Raw genomic sequence first — 21,281 nt, forward strand, 5'->3', positions numbered from 1 at the left:
AATGCGAAATTATGAGCATTGTATCATGGTGAATGGACCTACATTGACTCATGTTTTGATGAACACGTCATCAAATTGTTGTATCGGAATAGGATAGGAAAAGTGAATACTATGCGTTTCCGATGTGTTTGATTTTATTTTAATTATATGCGTAGCATTGTTTACTTTGCACTGAGATCAGTCTTGAACACACGTCAAATTTGTCGTACAAAATTCCTGTCTTTCGTAACTCTAGCAGCGATACACAGCCCGATTTTCATTTGAATGTTATGTTGCATACACATGCACAGAAGGACACGACCTGAATCTTTCCAAAGCCGGATTTAATCTGGTACTTGTTTCGTTAGAGAGCAAGTGTCGTAAGGCCACTGTTACGGATATATGAAAAATCATAGAAAATGATACAGCTGGAATAGTGATACATCATGATAACTAAGTTATATTGCTGATACTCAAAGTATTGGAAAATCTCTAAACATACAATGTGCTGCCGTTCTTGAGACTTAAATGAGAAAGTTGGATCATAACTGGTAAATATCAGCGTCAAATGTTGAAAATGTTACCATTCATCAAAGATTGTCGTGAATGTTGCTTTCTACTTCCCGATGAAGCGAAACAACCTATTGTAATACAAGGCGAACACCAAATCGATGATGACTTTCAATATGCCCATCGATTATCTGAGACAAGAGCAAAAGATAGACTTGAAGAGGAGCATGAGGAAAGAAGCACATGAAATAATATCTGCCTCGACTTTTGGATCCTTTGTCATGTTCAGTGTTGGAGTTAAAAGCGATCACTTCAAGTACACAGTAATCTTAAAATCACCTACAACAAAGTTCATTTTTTTTTTATTCACCATGTTTTTGACTCTATCTGTTCAATGGTTATGATATCTGCACTTTTTTAACAAACTTTTACACCTTAAGTGGATTATCATCAGAGTAAAAATAAACAAGTCCTTGTACCCTGATAAATCATCTGACATCGACAAACTACCACTACCAGATCTTCTAAAAGATTACCTGGAGAACTATTTCAGCCCAATCTAGATTTGTTTGCATGTGTTTATTTGCCATGTCTAGGACCGACATGCTTTGATACGAACTTTCACTAATACACTACATATTCGGTACTTTCGTTATTGTCCACATCTTCATTTGATGTGATACACAACTATGTAGAACAACGGATACAGATATGAAGTTCGAACTTTACCGCCCCATCGACAAAACAATGTCTTGTAGTACTGCCTAATTTATAAACAATGATAGGAGGCATCCAAAATGATATTGGGTCTTCGTGTGTCTAGTCCTTGGGTATGCACTAGGAAAAGTTGTTCGAGATCAATTTTGTCTAAATGGATAGGTCGGTCGTATTTTCCTTAAAGATATGTGATGATGATCTGTCATAATTTAATACGGCTAAGCACTAATGGCTTATCTCTCTAAACTAGCATATATCTCTTAAAGACAAGATCTGACGTTCGCTCAAATTACATGTAGTGTCTGATATATCTCAGTCAAGCAAGCACATCACCTTAGCATGAAGTGTCTCAATGACACCACTGGACAAGAAGATTTGACGTTTATTAAAAACCATGTAGTGTCTCATATATCTCAGTCAAGCAAGCGCATCATCTTCTCTATTTGTAAAGAAACGAAGTGTCTCGATTGACCATGATAGATCGGACGTTTCTTCAAAGCACATGTAGTGTCTTATAAATCTCACTCAAGCAAGAACATTATCTTAGCAAGAATTGTCTCAATGATACCATTTTACAAGATAGATCGGACGTTCATTCAAAGCAGATATAGTATCATATATATTTCAGACAAACAAGTACACCATAGCATAAAGTATCTCAGTTTTACAAAATCGGACGTTCTTTCAAATAACATTAAATGACTCATATATCTCAGTCAAGCAAGCACATCAGCTTTAAATGAACAAGCACGAAGTGTCTCAATTAAACAAGATCGGACGTTCGTTCAAATCACACATAGTGACTGATATTTCTTAATCAAGCAAGCACATCATCTTAGAACGAACAGGCATGAAGTGTCTCAATTGATTTTGTTCAAATCACATGTAGTGTCTCATATAATGCAAGCACATCATTTTTAATCTTGAGAAGAACGAACAGGCATGAAGTGTCTCAGTGACACCATTGGACAAGATAGATCGGACGTTTGTTCAAAGCACATTGAATGTTTCATATATCTCAGTCAAGCAAGCACATCATGTTAGCATGAAGGGTCTCAATTGTTCAAGATTGCGCGATCGTTCAAATCATATTTATTGACTCATATAGCTCAGTCAAGCAAGCACATCGTCTTAGAATTAACAGGCATGAATTGTCTCAATTGTACAAGATCGCACTGTCGTTCATATCAAATTTAGTGACTCATATATCTCATTCATGCAAATCTCTCTCATGCAATCTACATATGATGTCGTCTTTACTGATAATCTGATCAATGACCTGCTTCTCCACATCTTAAATCTAGGTCAAACACACTGTTCTACCATCTTCCTAACCTAGAATTGTCTCCACATCGTCTATATCGTCGATATTGAGTAGACAGTGTAGGAAATTCATGCAGTTATGTTGCACGTTTATATATCTGGACAGAACAGTTTAATTACAATATACTGAGTCTCTGATTGCAAAAAGATCGAACTGGCATGAATTGTCTCAATTGAACAAGATTGGACGTTCGTTCAGATCACGTGTAGTACCTCATACTCAAGGAAGGATTTAATCTTTAATTATAAAAAGATCAAACAGGCATGAAGTGTCTCAATGCCACCATTGCACAAGATCGGGCATTCGTTCAAACTTCATGAATTCTCTAATATATTTCAGTCGAGCAAGCACTTCATTTTAGCAGGAAGTTTCTCAATTGTACAAGATCAGACTTTCTTTCAAATCACATTTAATGACTAATATATGTCAGTCAAGCAATCACATCACCTTAGAACGAACTGGCATAAAGTGTCTCAAATGAGCAAGATTTGACGTTCATTCAAATCACATGTAGCGTCTCATACAGATTTAAACGACAAGGCAAACAGACCCCCTTTACAAGCAATGGCACTTCGTGACATACTTTGCCCGAAAAAGACTGAAAGAAAAGGGAAAATAAGCTTTTAGTTTTTCATTAGAGACAATTTTTAAATCTAAAAAGGGAGCAAGGAAAGTACTGCTGTTGTCTGTAATCTGTTAATCAGCTCAAAAAGAACACAGACTTGTGCCTTGTGGACATACCTTTTGTAAAGACTGGGTCAATAAGATTAAAGCAAAGGGTGCGATGTAGTGTGAGAATGAGACTTACAGAAGACTGAATACTGCTTAAGCCGGTGCTAGGGGGCGTAGGCAGTGTTGCATTTTCCATTACTGCTCATGAACAAACTCAATCAAACCGAGTCTGCAATTTTCACTGTTTGCCTTGTTCTCGGTGCTTCCGAGGGATCTACTTTTCAGATTTTATTTACTTCACAACAGCGGGTGTTAAGTGCTGTGTGGCGGCCGAAAAAAGTCGCCCCGACTTCATCTCAGTGTTGTTATATTTTCTGGTCCTTCGGGATCATTGATTTCAACTCATTTAAATTTGAAGATTGAATACTGCTTAAGCCGGTTCTAGGGGGCGTGGGCAGTGTTGCATTTTCCATTACTGCTCATGAACAGACTCAATCAAACCGAGTCTGCAATTTTCACTGTTTGCTTTGTTCTCGGTGCTTCCGAGGGATCTACTTTTCAGATTTTATTTACAGACTACAGTACTGACTGATGTTATTTCTATTGACATATTATAATGACAATGCAATGCTAACACAATACTCTGCTTTGTTTTGTTTATCGGTATTATGTACCGGCCACAAGTCCCAACATTTATTAATATGATACAAAGTAAGACCGAGCAATACATTGCTAATAGGCAATTCAATAAGGCAAATCAATACTTCAGTATCTTTCTTCTAAACTAGCGTAAACAAACAACAACCATGGTTTGAACACCAGAACATAGCTGAATGGCTTTGAGTTTACAACGTGATACATTGGTGAACTCAACCTGGTGACTCATGAATTCGACACAAGAGTTGTCAATTGACCATCGGCTCAAAACACAAATGTGTTTATCCACTTTCATTAAGTGTATACGAGCATTTCGCAAACAAACACTGTGATTGTACTCTTCAATAGCTAATGAAAATAACAGCATGAAAACCCAATTGCAATTATCAGTTCATGATAGATATTTGTATGCTTAAACCATAGAACTCGTTCGTACATAGTCGCTGTTTCGTCAAGAATAGAAGACGAGCCTTGTACATCGGTACTTTCAAAAATAATCATTGATTTTGCTTTACAACTAAAACATAAAGACAAATATCAAACAGGAAATGACGCAGCCTCCACAAGACGAAAACTATAGCACGCAGACGCGCATATCACTCACAAACACACGCTAACGCATACGCACACGCACACACACACACATACACACACACTCTCACACAGGACAAAACGAACAAACAAAGGAACACAGATGGGCACCGCCTTGGAACGATCAGCGGCTAAAACACCACTTGGGAGCTTTAACCGGTTTATGGTGCGCACCCAACCTCACTCTTATCCCATTCATGTTCCAAAGATACGGGACAGTGTAAATAAAAGTAATTCCCGCCAGGTGAATCTCTAACACAGGTAATGGAAACAAAAAGGCATGGCATGTAAAACACAAACAATGCTCGTATATATATAGCTAACATTAAGAAGCAAAAGCGTGTGTACTCAATGTCTTTTCAGAACAAGGAACAACAAGAGAAAAACCCTTAGGGGCCCGACGAAGCAGGCCAGAGGACAGATATCAAAACAGTTCAGTCCTGGTAGGATTTAAGAACTGCTTATCCTAGAGTCCTCCCCCTCTACCGTCAGACATAATCAAAAAGTTAAGCGTAGGTTCAACTGTAAACACTAAACATGTTGTCTCAAAAGAGTTGGGTCGTAACCTCGTTTTATAAAACCTTTTATAATTTTACCAAATACCGTTTCAAAATTATCATGACCCAAGATCTTACGAAGTTTGTAAACCACATCCCCATAAAAAAACGAGTTTAGAAATACCTTCTCGAGGAAGTTTCTTTAAATTACTACTGAATTGTAAAACCAAATCAGAATTATGAAAGTAAAATTTAGCAAAATATTTACGCAATTTGCAATAACGGTAGCCTTGCTGTAGAAGTTTATTTGTAATATATTGATTGCGTTCATTGCAATCTTTGACATGACTACACTCCTTAGCATACCGAATTAATTGAAAAAATATACCCCATAAAATGTAGCCTGAGGTGCATCCCCATCCAAATGGGGAAAATTTACAATACTGAAATTAAAATTATCACTCTTGTCTATGTTTAAACTAATTAACTGAAGCTCCCTGAATCAACCCCGGATTATCCATATTAAGAATATCATCCAGATAGCGTGATGTACTATTAAAAGCAGCATATGAGACAAGAGAGCTATAGGTCACAAATGAGCAGTACCGAGTTTCTTCGACTTTGCGATTCTCCATACACGTCATTGGCATTTTTCGAGACCACTGGCATCTGAGAATACAAATGTGTTTTCATAGAAACTCTACATCACATGGTCTCGTGGTCGATTTGGAGAAATTTAGGATAGTGTGCCAAATGACAGAAGAGACACTTTCAGATTTTCATGCCAATACTCGATACCTGCCGCAATGCTTGGGCGTCAAGGCTGTTCGAAGGTAGTAGCAAACATTGAGAAGCTTTGTTTTTCCTATGAACGTGGTTTTGTCATGTTAGATCTTGTGGACAATCATCGCGATGACGGGTGAATTAATTCCCCACACAGGTTTCCTTGCCTACCAAGTGCAGTGTCGGGCGTAAGCCAGAATTGACAGTTTAACCGCGCCGATCTATGAAAGACAAATTGAAAAGAAATATCGGTTGCCGTTCGGTACATTAATGTTTTTGGTTTTTATGAAAACAAAATGTGTTTGCCAGAGTCATCAATTTCAATGACAGTTACACCAGAGTTGGGCGTTTTTGTTTTTTACACGGATGAAGCTACATGCTGGTCGTAAGTAGGCACGTTTTGGTATACAGAGCTGGTTTGCATACCCTGTTTAGTAATCAATAGCGGGCATAAAAAGACAAGATCCTGTCACTAAACAGGGAGATTCCTACTTTTCTCGTTTTTAAGAAACCAAGAGAAGAGAGAAAATGTTGCATCGTGTTGTGAATCACCCCAGACATTCTTTTTCTGTCTTGTACTCTTGTTTACACGAACTTAATCCATACACACAAAAAACATCTTAAACAAACCGAAGCGGAAACACCTTGAAATTCTCATGGTGAAAGCAACCGACTAGATAACTAAGCTTGTGCAGTTGCTTTTATAGGGCTGCCAAAAATAACAAACTCCGTGACGTCACAAAACGTTTTGATTGGCTGATAGCTTTCAACGTAGTTTCGCCCCAGAGAACGAGTCTACACTAAAAGTAGCTTACCAATTAGCGTCGAGCATTTTTTTCCTTAAGTTGTTAGTAGTCACATGAACAATTGTGATGCCATAGAGAGCATACGTGTTTTTGCAGTGCTCTAGCAAAATGCGTAAAAAAATGAAATGGCTCGATCTGGCATATTTAGGTCCAACAGTATGTTCTTAATACTTGAAATGCTATTAATGATGAAAAAATATGCAAGTGAAGTGTTTTGTCAAATTTGTCCTGTACTGCAAATGCAAAAGTCATACACGAATTAAATGCTTTCTTCATGTTGTAATATTGCAAAAAATCATACAGTTACTGATGCTATATGACCAAACATTAGATTGCAAAGTACGTTTTAAAATTCCAGAAATGTTTGCAAATTTGTCCAGGCATACAAGGAAAGCAATGCTTTGACGTTCCTTATACTGGCTAAACATACTATTATCATGTTGCATTTGGAGAATTTTCTCCCGAATTGGACACATTGCTACCAGACCAAACACGGATTCGTTACTGCAACTCAGCTCAACAGTAAGACACAATGTTCAACGCATTAGGGGAAAATTTCAACATCATGTTAGCATCACGTTGTTTTTTTAACTGATACGAATATGGAGAAAAAGCATAGTAGCTATCCAAAATTTCAGTTATGACCTTTTGCATTGAGAGCAATTTAACAGATGCCTGGAGGTAATATGTTCCATAGTAGGAGAAGGACAAGATTTCAACTTCATGTTAACATCAAGTTGTTTATTATAACCTTTTGCATTACAGATGCGTAATAATTAAAGGAGGAAATGCATCAGATGTAGTATAACATGATTTCAATGGCAGATCGGTACCATAGGTAGACATTCGGTGCTTTTGCCCATACACTAACTGCGGCGTCCGGACAGCTAGGTAACAAAAGAGTGTGTTTGCACATCTCACTAGAGGGAAGTCGTGCTTCCCTTTGGCTTAGCAAAGCATAAAACCCTTGTCCATGAATCTCGCAGCGTCGGGCAAAGTAATTCCCTATACCGGCTTTGCTGTTTCCACAAATATAGAGTCGGGTCATGACAACCAGCATTAATGCTTTGCCCGTGCCAATCAGTAAAAGCAAAAAATGGGAGGAGAAAAATGCTCAACGTCATGTAAGGAGAAGGATAAACTTCTTTCGACGTTTTGAAATTCTATGTGCCCTGCACAATGTTCAGTGTAAAATGGATTGAAATGATGTTTTAAGTTTGACTACAGTAGTTTTCTAAACGTCTCATGCTATATTTGTCAAAGACCCTTGCTTGATTTTATCATGAAACACCGAAATGTTAAACCAAACTTGTTTGCCAAGTACACTAGTTAAGCAAAGGCACAACAAGCATGAGTGAACTTGTTCATTCACACCGGTGAATACCCTTATATCTTAGTATCAAATACGGACAGTATACCTGGCAAACCAGTCGGCATAGTATTAAATACGGACAGACGGGACATGATAAAGACCTATGATACAGACAAACCAACACTAAACCTTCATCTCGGAGTACTTCTCTTTAGTGACTGTTATCATCATTAATAAATAAAGACAAACTCAACAAGCAAAACTGTGCCTTTTATGGGCATCGACTCTGGTATGGGCACAGTTCATCATACAAACAATACATGCAAATTTAAAATACACCAGAGTCTATTCATTTTTAATGGTAAAAAGTCTATCTCCGTTCTGTCAAAAAGCACACAGCGCTGTGAACACAGTCTTTAGTATCCGGTCTCTGTTTTGACAGCCTGTATTAGAACATGAATATCTATGAGATTGAAATGCATTCCAAATTTTCTAAATGAAAGTGAATAGGCTTTGTATTTATGACACAAATACAATGTGACAATGTTTAGTTGAAATTCAAGATATCTGCAAAGTATAAGTGAAATTAATACCTGATGTTTTTCCCCAAGACATATGCTGTCACACTGCTGTATGTAAGTAGAACTAGAACATCTTGGCAGATCACCACTTCACAACAATTCTTTCCAAAAACTAAAGCAGTGTTCATATTTTAACGTTTTCTGCATCAAACAAAATCAAATCCATCAACACCCTTACAGAATTTATCAAGCTGAAATGGCATTGTATTTGCTGAATTCAATATATCTGCTCAGTATTGGAGAAATGAATACTTCATTTTATCTCCATAACACTGTTGTGGAAAGTCTGTCTAACACCATTTCAGTATGCTTGTAAAACTTGAACACCTTGGCCTGTACAAATCACATCACAGTGCTCTGAAAATAAATAGAAGCAAAACATCAATCTAGAAGTGTCATATTTTTGTGAATTTACTTTCAAGCAATAAATCATTGAAAATAAGATCTAGAACTTCCATCTTGCGGCATTCCAAAACCTAATTCAAACGTCATTATTTCATCTAGCCGCCATTTTTTATTTTGCTACAGCGTGAATACGAAATCGACCTACCTTTGCATCTAGATTTCAGCTCCTTTAATTGCCATCCAACTCCATCCTTGGTAGTTCTCAATGGCAGATATTCTGAGTTATAATTTCTCATAAATATTTTCCTGTTCTCCAATCTGCGAACGCTTGAAAATAGACGTTATATTAATAAATTAAAATTGTTTTACAAAATTCAGCATTCTCTGGTCCCTGGCTACCTCAACTCTCTGATCCCTACGAGAATTAGTGAATCCAGATATAACTTACGTAATCAAGACTGCATCCGTACCATAGAAAGTAAAACGTCTTCGTTTTACAACTCCTTCTTTCCGTTTACCATTAGAGACTGGAACTCATTACATGACGAATTAAGAAATGCCCCATCCTTGAATATATTTAAGAACCTTTTTAGTAATATATATATGGTCTTACTTCTTTCTAGGACCAAGAAAACTTCAAATTATACATACCCGCATGAGTACCGACTGACACGCATTGAATGCGCATCAGTTTCCTAAGAATATTGTGGGTTCACCGCAATGCCAATGCGGAAGTGAGGAATCGAAATGTCGTTACCTTTTCTCTTGTCCGTTTTACAACGATGAAAGAAAAATTCTACTGGATACGTAAATTCAGTTGCTTCGGATATTGATATTACTACCGATTTATTATTCTATAGCGAATCCTACCTAACAGAAGATATAAAAACAACCATATTTCAATTAGTCTATAGGTTCATTAAGTTTTCTAAACGTTTTGAATAATACTTGAAATCAACCATCTGCCAATTCTCGTCAAGTATATGTGTGTCACACTTATTATTTTCACTTTTCTATATTTGTAATCAACAATTCTACGTCATGCCATTTATGTAAAACTGACTCTGTTAGTAATCTCATATAATACCCTGAATGTGCATTTGTTTCATATAGGAACAAATCTATATATGCCAAAGGCTTTCGATCCTATCCTAAGCGTATTTTGAATTTGTTAGAATTTTTAAATTATGTATCTCGCTAACAAATATGTTTAAACAAAGAATACTTATAGGTTTTTAGCTTTATATCAGGAAATATACACGAGATCTTCAGCTGAAATATTGCGCGACTTTAGAAGAACGAGTGCACTTTTCCCGATGCAAAGATAATACCGTTTTATTTACATACCCATCTACCTGTACAAATATTATGTAAATATCATAAATATGTTCAATAGCCTGAATAGGATTGACAATACTAAACTAAATGGGAAAAAAAATAGTGCAACAACACACACTGAATATGAAATTCAGGCGTCAGTGTATGGAAAAATATTTACCTTTTCGGTATAACAGTGTAACTTAACGGTGAATAGAAACGAGTATGTAATAAGACTTTATTTCACTGAAATACTTTTGAGCGCTTGAAGCCACGTCTTCCGCTTCTTGCTGAACCTAGCTTGACCTCAGGTGACTGAGGTAACCGCCCAGATTTTCGAAAAATGCAGTCTAAATTTGGAATCAGGTGTCCAGAAAAAGACGAGAAATGGTTGATGACAGGGCCACTTCAAATCAATTGATAAAATTTATTCCTGATCGTAGAAGGATGAAAATAAACTCACTGTTTACTTTTTGCAAAATAATCACCAAAGCATGCATCTTTGTTGTAACGGCGCGGCCATTCTGTTGATTATGGTTGACTGTAATTTTTGAGGAAAAAATTACGTCCTTCCCCGATGTTGTTAAATGTGACAAATAGCCATATAACAAAAAGGGTTTTTCTACAGAATAACATCAAGAACATAAATTTTATTTCAGAATTGAATGATATATTTGCATTTCAAAATGGCTCATTTTTGTATTTATTTTGCGCCTTTCTTTTCCAAATAAAAAATCTGCTAAACCAAATGTTCCAGAACAATTTTTTTGCATCCAGTTATATAGTCTCGGTGACCGGCTTTCTGATTCTAAAGCATATATATTTTTCCATTCATGCATTAGAAAACTACGATATCTTAAATTGGTAACATTGCACAATGGCGCATAGTGTTATGTTGACTAATACGGTACGTCCCTTCTGAGCTAAAGATCATAAGTCTTCAGACTTTTGTAAATTATGGATAATTACATCAAACCAAGAAAGGCTTTAGCTATCTAACGAGACCAACAACATGAATTTCCATTTAGAATTCAATAAGACATTTACGTTTCAAAATCACTTAATTTCGCGAGCATTTCACATAAACTTGGACAATTTTTCATGGTAAATATTATACATAACCAAATATACCAGAATAAAATTTTGCATGCATTCGTTACGCTAGGGAACTGGATTTTTTGTCGTAAAAGGGATTGTTTTTCCATCCATGCGTTAACAAAATATAACGTCTCAAAGTTTGACAGAAATTGCGTCATTTCTGCACACATGCCTTTGCGTTAAAAAAAGTAAACAAAGTGTCTATTTCCACTACAAACTAATCAAACTAAAACTAGTGGTATTCGCTACAATAAAATACACAACTTTTCATGTTGATAATTCCAAATCCTATAAATAATTTGATTATGCTCAAAAGACGGACATAACTTTCTACTTTCATTTCGTTAAAAGCACAGTTGTGACTGCACTGTCTGTACGTTGGATGCGGTGAAATGATTCTGAACGTCATAGCTGTTTCGCAGACTGCTCTAAATACTGAAATTATGGTGTTCAATGACTTGTACGCACTAAATCAACGAAGCATTGTGTAATTTCACAGAATTTTGAACATGCGCATTTATTGAATTAGGGTGTTTTGCATCACAATTGTGCACAACGCTTTAGATCAGAATGCAACAGTATTTGGCTGCGAAAGTGCATGTTTCAGAGAATATTCTGTTTTCTCGACATTCAAGTGTTTGTTTACACCTTGTACATACCTAATCTTAGATGATGTCTGATGTAGCTGATACAGCTTTGAACGAGTACTGTTTCTGAAATAAGAAGTTTCGTGATAAAATTGTGGGCAATGTTGACTGTTGATCTGTGCACCTCTATGAATTGTTTGTAAATCAGAATAGAGGCAGTTCTTGTATTACATTTTGTGTTACAAAGACAGATATAACATTTCTTAGTTTGCATCAAATGTTCCAATCGTAATGGTACAAAGTACAAAGTGCGTCGAAACGGACAGCGCTGCCACTGTGTATTAAAGTCTTAGAACTTCTTATTTATGTTTTCTGGATAGTGTTTCCAGATACAAACATTCCTTATGTGTTTGGTTAACACCCAATGCTGAATGTTCAATGTAAATGATATCAGGTTTTGTGGAAGCCCGACGTTTAGCGTCAAAATCGAGCACAATGTTGAATATCTATGTTGCTACAGGATATGTTTGTAAATGACGAAAGAAGCAGTTCTGCTATTACATTTTACGTTACAAAGACGGATCCAACATTTCTTTTTCTAAATTAAATGTTGCAATCGTAATTGGTCATTGAGACAAAAGAAAATTCATTGTAAATACAATGCACAGGTGTGCGTCGAAACGGGCACCGCTCTGTGTAAGAAAGTCTATGCACATATAACGCATCTTCTTAATTTACTTTTTATGTTTTAGAGAAACTGATATCAGAAACAAACATTCGTTTTTGTGGTTATTGCTCAGTGCGAAACATAGTTAACAATCATTCAACGAATGATTGTTATGCATTTGTAATTCAGTACGATAATAGAAATACATTCATTTCATGTTGAAAACATTTATCTATCCCTTCAATCATTGTACATGCAAGCTACACCGGGACGTTAGTGCATATTATTACTGGTGAAGTTTTCTTTCAACAACAAGTACAAATAACAACCGGAATTACCAGACCTACAATGTAACCAGCGGTCGGCACTCGCCGATCACGACTTTAGCTCTAAAGAGAACGAACAAATAATGGAACACAGAGGGACACCGCCTTGAAATGATGTCACAATACACGACTGTGTCTTTTTATTGTAGATGTCAACAAAGGCGGCGACGCCTCACTATGTTCTGTAGATAGTAATTTAGTACAATTTCTTGTTTTCACATCAACTCTGCACTCCAATTCTATTGATGCCGTTTCCTTTCCTCTGCTGTTACTGAGCTGATGTGATCAAACACAAGCATATTGCCACTGGTGAAGGTTTCTTTCTGCAACAACCACAGCAGCAAGATAAAATACAAATACCAATCAGAGTCACCACTCATTGTCTTACTGCATCATTTTTATTTTTGTTTTGTTTTGAAGTACGAGCATTTCTATTCTAAACTGCCTCCCTTCACCCATGTTCTTATTATTGTCATGGAAGTCATATCGTTGCCCATCTTTTCTTTAAGTGTCATAAGTGTGCATGAACTTGCAAACACCCATAAAAATACCCCCGATTTTATGGGGAAGGGGTCTTTTTCCAGTATATTTCTCATCTTTTCCTGCACAAAAAAAAAAATATTTTCAACAACCCTTAGTCATAAACAGAAATACATTTCAATTCACATTTAATCTAATACCCATTTTATTTTGCTCAAACATGAGCTTTCTTCTGTTTGGTCCCATGATTTATGGATTTTTTGACGAGTTTATAAAACTTTTGAAGTAACACAACTGTAGCTATTAATAATTAGAGAGGAAATGTACCTCCCTGCAGAATACTTCGAATGAACGAACAAAAGACAATGGAGAGATGACAGACCTTTTCCAATAGTATCTTCTGGGTCACAATCAATGCAAAATCTGTAAGCCCAATAGTGCAAAGCATACATGAAGCTGTCAGGATTAGGCAGTGAATAAAATTATGTGACAGTATCTCTTGGAATAACAATAAGGAATTAACATGTTTTCATTAGTTGTACTGATGCATTCACGTTGCGTGTGTCAATTGCTTTTCAAGAACAAACCAAGTACCAACGCATTTGAATATATATTTTTATTTCAATGTTGGGTCTATTTTTAGAAACGGGGTCATACCCCAATTCTTTAATATTTCCCGTCCCGTTTTCCGTCCCAATATATATACTGTATATATATATATATATAGAGTATAGTCGTGTCTCGAAAAACGGGAAAATAGGTCTGGAGAACGGCACAGGAACACAGTAAGATAGTGTACGGCGACCCGTTTTCTATGTGAAGTTCTTCTCTACGTTTTGCTTGAGAAGTATACTCGCAGTTAAATGTCTCAGCAAATTCTTTGAAATGAAGGAAATTTGATGACTAATTGGATCTAAATTCTGATGCTTACATAACAAAGAAACAAATGTATATGATTTCTTTGCTTTATTGACAATTGAACATTACATGAAAAAAAAAAAAAACAACAGTAGAACGGTTATATCCAAAATGACATATCTGCAAACTCAGAATGCTGCCTCTGTCGGGTCACTTCGAGTTATGTTCATTTTCCACAACCGTGCTGTTCTCTTTCGATATTTCTAACTCAAAGTCCATGTTGTCGTAAATATTTGAGTCTGTCTTCATAGTGCTTGAACGTGCATTTTCATTAGTTGACTCACTCATAACGTGCTTTGATTGCCAGGAGTAATATCTGACGAACCTGTTGAAGTACCTATCCTTCATTTTTTTTTCTTTTTTCATCTGTTAAGGTTATGGGCAACTTGGATTTGAGAAACTCATCATAAGTTTGATACAGGTGTGGAATCTCCCAACGCAAGTCGTTTACATCCGCGGTCTCATCGTGTTCATACAACTGGTCATCTATCGACATACATAAAGCTACGTGTAAAACTTCTGGTACTAGTTCATCGTCCAACGGTATGATGTGAAAACGGTCGAATAACAGTTTCGCGATATACCATTGCATTGAGCGTCATTTCGTTTTTGGATCTTAGAGACTTCCAACGCACTCCACTGAACGACTTTCCAAATGTCTTCTTGTTCCCAGCTAATGTTGATGCATTTCCACTCGTAAATTGACTCAACTGGGCAAATGATATGTGTGCAGAATGATCAAACTCGTTCAAGAGCAGAAATTGTGCATTGGAATTCACATTGGAAAAGTTTTTCAAATCCGTGACTTGTCAAGCATTGAAATCTTCTGTCACCGTTGTTTTGAAGACACTCTTGACATCGCCTGGCCTAACAGAATAAATGCTATAGTGTTTCTTCTTTATATCGACGACCTTCTTTATTCTATTTTCAATGTTGTGTTCCGTGTTGCTTTTATACAGGACGTAAAGGATGTTCGAGTTTGTCCTCCACCTGTGTCATTTTTGTTGGTTTTTTATCAGCATTGAAAGACACGATTTTAATCATTTTTCCCGTTTGATCGACATGAAATGTTATGGAATGACCGCGAGGCAAATCAAGTTACGATCTCTCTGTGCTAATTTCCATGTCATTTAGCATTTCAAGCGCGACTTTTTAGGCAACAAGTTGACTGGCAGGGATGTCTCCATCGCGAAAACTTGCAAGTGCACACTTATCTTTCAATTTAGTCACTGTGATTTTGTTTCGTTCTGTCGTGATGAGTACTCTCGTTTGATATTTGAGCGTCCCTGTTGTCATCATTCCACACAGCTTCACAGCATGTCATTGTCAATCATAGATACCGTCAGTTTTTTTGTAAAATGATGTAGGTAACGGACATTCAGTCAGCAATCGAACGGGTTGAGTAGACAGTTTTAGTTTCTTTCGTAGACTCTGCATTTCGTTGTGAAGCGTAAACGTTGTTCTCCTGGTAATGAAGAGTTTGTCCATTACCAAAACTCCGATCTCAAATGGAAAGAATTCAAGCTGAGAAAATTTTTCCCTTTGCTCCTCGCTCAGCTGAACTAGCAAGTGGCGTTTCTTCAAAGACCTTTACTGGTTTGCCATGATCGAATTTTGTGTAAAAGAAACGTGTCAGCTGCTCTTATATTCCGGTATTGATTGGAAATTTGTAATAAAAATATAAAATGACATAAGTCATACATACTACTGAGGAACGTGTATAGATGACCACTACACATCTGCTAAATGCTACTATGTTATCGAAATATCCAAACGGGACTCCTTGCCGAAATACCTCTCTTTTACTGTGTTCCCGACTCGTTTTCCCGTCCCCTTTTCCAATTTTTCGACACACGATTAAATATATATATTGACGTCGCGTCATTACCATAGTAACGTCACGTTACATTGTATGTACACTGATGAGCCGATAGGCGAAACTAGTTTGTATTTTTACAATTAAATACTGTTGGAACGGCATGTGAAGTCATTTTATTTATTTATATATATATATATATATATATATAAAGTAGTCTAGTATAAAAAGAACAGGAAAACAGGATGGGAACGACTACAGTAGAGGCGTATGTGTATAGCATCCCGTTTTTACAAATAGAATCACACGCTTACGTTCAAAGTTCAAACATGAGTATCTGTTGTCTATTGATCTTATAGATGATTGGTTCGCATTATATGAACTTGTTCTTTGACTATTTTACTTCAAGCATATACTGATCATTTGATTTCAGAACACAAAGATGGACACATCTAAGTCGATTATATTGTGCATTCATTGAAGGAATACTCTCTGACTTGCTCAAAAGAGGGAATCAAAGAATTGGAGATGAAAGTAAACGACGTTGACGAAAACGGAGCTGATTTTCTGCTCGTGAAAGAAGAAAATTATGATGAAGAAACTGGACAAAGTTTTGCACGGTGTCACATTTTCTTCTCGGATAGCTGTACCAGTGATATGGCTGCTCCTGCTTTTTTCATAGTGATGAGCTATGAAACGCACGACTATTTCTGTTTCTTTTCGGACTCAACGGTGAATAAGCTGTGTTCCATAATTATCCAACGTTATGGAAAGACACTCGCGCCTCTGAGCTTGCATGATTTCTGGAATAAAAAGCTTTGCGTATTACAAAAATCCAAAATACGTGAAATGAAGCTTGAACGTGACATAAAGTTTGAGAATGGGTCAACACTGTGTGCATAAAAAAATGAATGCGAAAATAAGAGAATTGTATTATGATGAACGGAGGTACATCGACCCATGTTTTGGTGAACACGTCATCAAATAATTGTATCGAAATAGTATAGGAAAACTGAATATCATGCTTTATCGATGTGTTTGATTTTATTAAAAAATAAAAATAGTGATAACATACATATAGAATTATATCCGTAGCATTGTTTGTTTTGTACTGTCATCCGTATTAAATCCCTATGATTCGTAATATATATATATATATATATATATATATATATATATATATATATATATATAGAGAGAGAGAGAGAGAGAGAGAGAGAGAGAGAGAGAGAGAGAGAATATATGTTCAAACAGTGTCAAAAGTTTAATTATAAACCCGAGCGCTTTCGGCTTTTTTTTAAAAAAGCCCTTTTCAAGGGTAGCATAAATCAAAACAACACAGCAACGGCATAAATACCGCCTGTATAGTTCGATATATAAATGCTCAATGAACGTATCGATCAACAGAATGAGTGATAAATAAAAACAGCGGTTTTATAAAAATAGAGCGTTTTCGATTGGTTCCCTGTATTTTTCCTGAGAATTTCGTTCATTGGGTTTGTGTTTTACGCTGTTTTCAACAGAGAAGGTAGCGGAAAAAGAAAATCTATGTTGTGGTCGATGTTAATTAAAAACTATGTCCGATTGCCTGAAGTGATTTAATATCTGCTAAAATGAACTACTAGTATCTGTGTTTTTAATCTTGAATAGGTAATGCAGCTAATTATTTACTTATTTTTGGCCGACTCACGGCCGGTGTAACCGCATTAGGCGTTTTGACCAGTGTTGCATATTTTGCACGTGCAGGGCATGCGCACCAATATGCACTTGTTTGTGAACATTTTTGGCACTACTGACAAAAGTCCTACTAGAAAAACACATATCATTGTGAAATTGACACAAGAGCAACGCGCCCGGGCTGTCGGAATTTTACAAATAAACTTAAAATCGGTCACTTCAATGAACTGTCCTTGGGTTAAATTTTGCCAAAAGAGCGCGGATGGTAGATAGCCAACGATTGAAGGTTCTTGTAAATGGAAATAAGGTTAAAAATGGAAATAACCTTCAAAGGAACAGCTACAAACAAATTATATCAAAGTTCCTTTGAAATTGCAAAAATAATTACACACGTGTCGTAAATGTGTCCCGGCTAGCAACATTCCGACAGCTCGATCGCGTTGTTTTTGTGTCAATTTCATCATGATATGTATTTTTCTAGTAGGACTTTCGTCAGTAATGCCAAAAGTGAAAACGAACACGCGCATGTTGGTGTACATGCCCTGCACGTGCAAAATATGTAATGTTAGTCAAAAGGCCTAATGTGGTTACTTTGGCTGTGATTCGACAAAATTAAATCAATAATTAGCTGAAGTGCCTATTCAAATGTCGGTATGTGAAATATCGTTTGAATACATGCATTATTAACAAAATAGTAATACAATATAAACAGACCAATTAGGAATTTTGTTGAGTGTATTTTGAAAGCCGGATTTTATATGGTACTTGTTTCATAAGAGAGCAATTGTCCAATGGCCACTATCTCAGATGGATTAAAAATCTTAGAAGAAGACACAACTGGTATAGTGTTACATCATGATTACAAAGTTATATTGCTGATCCCCAAAGTATTAAAAATACTCTAAGCATATAATGTTCTGTCCTTCTTGAAACTTGAAGAAGAACTTAAGGTGGATTCTAACTTGTAAATATAAAATGTTACCAGTCATTAAAGACTTTCGTGAATGTTGCTTTCTACTTCCAGAGGAAGTGAAACAACCTATTGTAATTAAGGGTAAGGGGAACACCAAAGCGATGGTAACTTTTATGAATTTTTCAATATGCCGATCGATTATCTGAGACACGAGCAAAAGATAGATATGAAGAGAAGATTGAGGAAAGAAGCGCATAAGATATTGTCTGTCTCGACTATTGGATCCTTTGTCATCTTCAGGGCTGGAGATAAATGCGATCACTTCAAGTACACAGTAACCTTATAATAAGCTACAACAAAGTTCAATGTATTTATTTACCATGTATTCGACTTTCAAGGGTTATGATATCTACACTTGTTTAGCAAACTGTTACACTCTAAGCGAACTATCATCAGAGTAAGAATAAACACGTTCTTGTATTCTGATAAATCATCTGATATCGACAAGCTACTACTACCAGATCTTCTAAATGACTACCTGGAAGACTACTGCAGCCTAATCTATGTTCTGATTTGGCTGATCAGTCAATCAATAAAGAATTAAAACTAAGATAATTGTGTGTGCATGTGTCTAGGACTGACATGCTTTGATACGACCTTTCAGAAATGCACTTTCATCATGTGTCCACATCTTACTTTCGGACTACAAGACGTCCAACACTACATTTGATGTGATACACTACTATATATGTAGAACAATGGATACAGTTCTGAAGTTCGAAATATTCCGCCCCATCGACAACACACGGTCTTGCACCACTGTCTAATTTATAAACAATGTTAGTAGGCATCCAAAATGATATCGGCTCTTTTTGTGTCTGGTCCTTGGGTATGCCCTAGGAGAAATTGTTCGGGATCAGTTTGTCTAAAGGGATAAGATGGTCTTATTTTACTTAAAGATATGTGATGATGTAATGATGATCAATTCTATACGGTTAAGAACTAACCGGCTTATAAATCTAAACTGGTATATATCTCTAAAGGACAAGTCTAGAAAGCAAATCATCTTCATTCATTGTAAAGAGCCCTTCTTAGTGACAAGAATGAGAAAGGGCGATCCTTTTCTCTTCTGTACAAAGAACGAACAGGCATGAAGTGTCTCAATGATAGTATTGAACAAGGTCGGACGTTCGTTTAAATCACGTCTAGTGTCTCATATAGATGAACACGACAAGTCAAGCAGGTCGCATTTTTGGAACCACAGCTTTGCGTAGGCAGTGATCTTCTCTACTTGTAATAAAAAAAAAACGAATAGCCATAATAGGTCTCAATTAAACAAGATCGGACGTTCGCTCAAATCACATGTAATGTCTATTATACCTCATTGAAGCAAGCGCATCATGTTAGCATTGAACAAGATAGATCGGACTTTCATTCACAGCGCATGTAGTGTCTCATATATCTTAATCAAATAAGCACATACTCTTCTCTAATTGTAAAAAGAACGAACAGGCATGAAGTGTCTCAATTGAACAAGATAGGTCGAACGTTCATTCAAACCACATGTAGTGTCTCATTTATCTCAGTCAAGCAAGCATATCGTCTTAGCATGAAGTCTCTCAATTGTACAAGATCGGCCGTTCGTTCAAATTACATTCAGATACTCATATATCTCAATCATGCAAGCACATCATCTTAGAACGGAAATGCATGAAGTGTCTTAATTGTGTTGGTTCAAATCACTTGTAGTGTCTCATAATCAAGCAAGCACATCATCTAATTGTAAAAAGAACGAACAGAAATGAAATGTCGATAAGATAAAAGCAAAGAGCTTTTTCTTTCTTTCGCATGGCAAAAGTAGGATCTAGTGTGAGAATGAGACTTACTGACTGAAGTAATGACTGATGTTATTTCTATTGACATATTATGATGACAATGCAATGCTAACACAATACTCTGATTTCTTTTATTTATTGGTCTTATGTCCGGCCACAAGTCCCAACTTTTATTATGATACAAACTAAGACCGAACAATACATTTCTAAAAGGCAAACCAATAAGGCAAATTAATACTTCAGTATCCTTCTTCTAAACTAGCGTAAACAACAACCATGGTTTAAACACCAGAATATAGCTGAATGGCTTTGAGTGTACAACGTGATGCTTTTGTGCACTCAACCTGGTCACTCATGAATTTGACACAAGAGTTGATCGGCTCAAACCACCAATGTGTTCATCCACTTTCATTAACAGTATATGAGCATTTAGCAAGCAAACCCTATGATTTTATTCTTTAATCACTAGTAAAAACATACAGTATTAAAAACCAATTGCAATTATCAGTTCATGCCGGATATTTATATGCTTACACCATATGACTCGTTTGTACAAATTCGCTGTTTCGTCAAGAATAGAAGACAAACATTTTACATGAAAACATTCGAAAGTGATCATTGCTTTTGCTTCTTTAACTAAATCGAGTCTTTAACGAAATACTTGGCCTGATGTTAGCATGTATGCCCTTCGGTATTTAAAAATATCGTGTTCAAATTACCAGCATGAAGTGACATTTCGTATTTCAAGAAAATAGTATTCTAGGGAGATATCGGCTAGAAGTAAGAGCCGACGTATTCCTTCGACATTGTAATATCTGTTCGAAAACATCAACTGCAACATATGAGACAAGAGAGCTACAAGTCAGAAATGAA

General features: G+C 36.3%; 2 long non-coding RNA genes across 2 annotated transcripts in view; one reads left to right on the forward strand and one right to left on the reverse strand.

The window, feature by feature from the left end:
* The window catches only part of LOC123566188 (uncharacterized), a 62,185-nt gene extending 45,114 nt beyond the window's left edge, over positions 1 to 17,071 (forward strand). Inside the window, exon 6 of the long non-coding RNA XR_006689356.2 lies at positions 16,417 to 17,071. This is a non-coding gene — a long non-coding RNA (uncharacterized LOC123566188). The remainder of the gene's footprint in view (positions 1 to 16,416) is intronic.
* Positions 8,045 to 9,392, reverse strand: LOC123565651 (uncharacterized). Its single transcript, XR_006689162.2, has 3 exons — positions 8,980 to 9,392; positions 8,442 to 8,786; positions 8,045 to 8,291 (listed from the first exon to the last, which is right to left on the reverse strand). It is a non-coding gene; the product is annotated as an uncharacterized LOC123565651 (long non-coding RNA).
* Positions 17,072 to 21,281: the final 4,210 nt, after the last annotated feature.

Source organism: Mercenaria mercenaria, chromosome 8, assembly GCF_021730395.1.
Source record: "Mercenaria mercenaria strain notata chromosome 8, MADL_Memer_1, whole genome shotgun sequence".
Lineage (NCBI taxonomy): Eukaryota > Metazoa > Mollusca > Bivalvia > Venerida > Veneridae > Mercenaria > Mercenaria mercenaria.